The sequence below is a fragment of the Octodon degus genome, unplaced genomic scaffold, assembly GCF_000260255.1.
Source record: "Octodon degus isolate 3935 unplaced genomic scaffold, OctDeg1.0 scaffold00003, whole genome shotgun sequence".
Classification (NCBI taxonomy): domain Eukaryota; kingdom Metazoa; phylum Chordata; class Mammalia; order Rodentia; family Octodontidae; genus Octodon; species Octodon degus.
This window is the reverse complement of record NW_004524579.1, coordinates 35,929,615-35,933,311: the sequence shown is the minus strand read 5'-3', so window position 1 is coordinate 35,933,311 and position 3,697 is coordinate 35,929,615. Positions and strand designations below refer to the sequence as shown.

At 33.4% G+C, this 3,697-nt stretch overlaps 1 pseudogene; it reads right to left on the bottom strand.

Moving 5' to 3' along the window:
* Positions 1–3,697, bottom strand: part of LOC101581185 — a 25,777-nt pseudogene that overhangs the window by 21,398 nt on the left and 682 nt on the right.

The following is a 3,697-nucleotide window of genomic DNA, read 5'->3' as shown; positions in this document are numbered from 1 at the left end:
TTTTTTTTTTGCCAGTACTATGCTAATTTTGTCACAGTAGCTTTGTTGTATAATTTCAGTTCCGAGATTGTGATGCCTCTTGCCTTGCCTTTGTTTTCTCTAATTGTCTTTGTTATTTTTAGTACAGGGTCTACAAAATCTCACTATACAGATTGGACTTGTAATGATTCTCCTGTTTTCATGCTCCCAAGTGATGGGATTACAGGCATGCACCACCACACTTAGTCTCAGGCATCTCAGCATGCCCCAGGGCTGGTGCTGGCATGGCACTCCGGAAATCAAACCTTGGTCCCTGCGTCTGTCTAACCAGGCACTTTGGTCCACTGAGCTATCCGGTTGGCCCCCTTAAATCTTTAAAACATCTGAAAAAATCTTTTTTTTCTTTATTTCTTTGGTACAGGGTCTTGCTACACAACTCAGACTCATTCATAGTGATCCTCCTGTCTCAGCCTTCCCCTGCACTGGGATTACAGATGTCTGCTATCATGAGCGGTTTGGGATTGTATTAAATCCGTGTTATTGTTTTGGCCATTTTCATAATGTTGGTTCTTCCTACCCAGGAATAAGGGATAACTTTCTATTTTCTGTTATCAGGTTAAGGTAAAGACCATCTATTTCAATTTTAGGTAGGGTTTTTATGATGAATGAGTGTTGGACTGTGTTAAAAGCTTTTTCTGTATCTACTGAGATGATCATATGATTTTTGTCTTTAGCTCTGTTGATATGGTATATATTACATTTTTGACTTGAATATGGTGAACCATCCCTGCATTACTAAGATGAATCCCACGTGGTCATGGTGTACAATCTTCTTGATGACCTACAGCATTCTGTTTGTTAGTATCTTATTGAGTATTTTTGCATCTGTGCTCATGAGGAAATTTGACCTGCAATTCTATTTTTTGGTTGGATCTTTCTCTGATTTTGGTATGAGGAGAATACTTGTCTCCAAAAATGAGTTAGAGAGTATTGTTTTCCTTTCAATTTCATTAAAGATTTTGAGGAATATTGGCATTAAATTTTTCTCTATTTTTTTTTGTAGAATTCAGCTGTGACTAAATCAGGACCTGGGCTTTTCTTTGTTCTTAAGCTTTTAATTATATTTTCAATTTTATTGACTGATATTGGGTTATTCAGAATTTTTATATCTTCTGGGTTTAGCTTTGGTAATTCATATATATCTAGGAGTCTGTCCATTTCTTCCATTTTTCATCTTAGGACAATAAACATTTTTGAAGTAAATATTGATGATATTCTGAATTTCCAAAGGGTCTGTCATGATTTCACCCTTTTTATTCCTCATTGCTTGAATTTGAATTTTTTTCTTTTTATTAATGATGTTGCTTAGGGATTTATCGGTTTTTTATTATTTCAATTTTATTTTATTTTGAAAAGTAAAAACAAAAGCAAAAACAAATAGCAGAAACAAAGACAGAAACAAGGTAACATACAACAATATATATGCTAAAAATATGTTCAAAATAAGAACAGTTAATTAACAATGGTTGCTATATTATCTATTTTATCATTGAATCTGTTGCTCAGATTAACAGATATAGTCACATGCTTTCATTAAACCTTAATTTTTTTGTTGTCTTTTTAACTTAAAAAAATTATTTTAAAGAGAGTATAGTAATAATTGATAAGACATTAGAAACATACACATTTAGAAGACCAAGATGAGAGACATTCAACCATGGTTTTTGTATTACACATTGCTGTCCTCGATGTAGTTGCTCAGATTGCAGATATCAGCATACATAGATAGTCAGGGTGAAAATTCTAAACATTAACTTCTATTTTCAAAAAACTGAAGGAAATTATTATTAGTACAATCACCTCACCATCCTGTGTATATACTTGCATGATTTTTCCCCTTCCTTTTTTCCTATTTTTTTCTCCTTCTTCTCATCTTCATTATTTAATCCTTAAATTCAGTTTCTTTCTGTTTTACTATGTCCATTATACCTTTCAGGTTTTGTTCTTTCAGGTTCTTACACTAAGGAGGTAATACAATATTTACGCAGGTGGGTCTGATTTATTTCACTTATGAGTACATCCTCTAGTTGTATCAACTTACCTATAAAGGCCTAAAGTTTATCTTTACTTATAACTGAGAAATACTGCATTGTATAAAAAACCACATCTTTTTTATACATTCTTCAGGTGATGGGTATTTTGATTATTTCCAAAATTTGACTATGACAAATTGCACTGCTATAAACATGGGTGCAGATATAGCACTTTGATAGGATTTTGGGAAAATACCCAGAAAGTGAATAACTGCATTGAATGGGATTTCCAGTCCTAGTTTTTTGAGGAGTCTGCACACTGATTTCCATAGTGGTTGTACCAGTCTACATTCCCACCAACAATGGAGAAGGGTTCCTTAGCCTCTCCAAGGTTTGTTATTAGTTGATTTCTTTATGACAGCTATTCTTTCTGGGGTGAGATATTATTTCAGTGTTGTTTTAATTTGCACTTCTTGAATGGTCAGTGCTGTGGAACATTTTTTTCATATAGTCATTTGCCACTTGTATTTCTTCCTTTGAGAAATGTGCATTCATTTCAGATGCCAATTTTTGGATTGGGTTTTTAAATCTGGGGGGCTCTAATTTTTTTTAGTTTTTATATATTCTAGCTATGTCTTTGCCTGAATGATTGTTGGTTAAGTTTTTTTCCCAAATACACTTTTTAGAAATACAATTACGAGTTCTTTCTTATGTATATCCTTTCCCTTTACCCATTAAAAATATTTTTTCAATGAAAAAAAAAATATTTTTTCCCAATTTGTGGGCTGTCTATTCACTCTGTTTTTGTTTTGTTTTGGTGACTTCTTTTGACATGCAGAAACATCTGAATAGGATGAGTTCCCAGTTGATTCTTTGAAATATTCCCCATGCAGTTTGGTTTCTGTTCATGAATTCCCTGCCTACCCCTATGTCTTCAAGATTTCCATGTAATTTCTCTTTTGGTGAATTTAGTGTTTCTGTTTTAATGTTTAGATCTTTAATGCATTTTAACTTTAGATTAATGCATGATGATAAACCTGGGTCTAGTTTTAGTTTTCAGCATACGGAGAGCCAGTTTTTCTAGCACGCTTTGTTAAAGAGACTATTTTTTTTTTTCCAGTGAGCATGCTTGGCCCCTTTGTCAAATACAAGATGCTGAGTATGTTTGTAGCTGTATCTGCACTTTCTAATCTGTTCCATTGACCCCCAGGTCTTTTTTCCTTGCCAGTACCATGCTAATTATATCACAGTAGCTTTGTAGTATAATTTCAAGTCAGGGATTATGATGTGTCCTGCCTTGCCTTTGTTGTCCAGGATTGCCTTCGATATTCTAGTCTTTTCTAGTTCCAGATAAATTTTAGGGACTTTTCTCTAGCTCTGTGATGTAGATTGATGGTATTTTGATGGGGGTTGTATTAAAGTGGTATAACAATTTTGGAAGTATAGTCATTTTCACAATATTGGTTCTTTCTACCCAGGAGCAAGGAATATCTTTCCATTTTCTGAAATCTTCTTTGATCTCTTTTTTCAGAGTATTTTAATTTTCATTGTATAGATGTTTTACTTCCTTTGATAGATTAATTCCTAAGTATTTCGTGTTTTGGATGCTATTGTGAAGGGTATTGTTTCTCTAATTTCTCTCTCAGTGAGTTTGTTATCTAGGTAGAGAAATGCAATTGATTTTT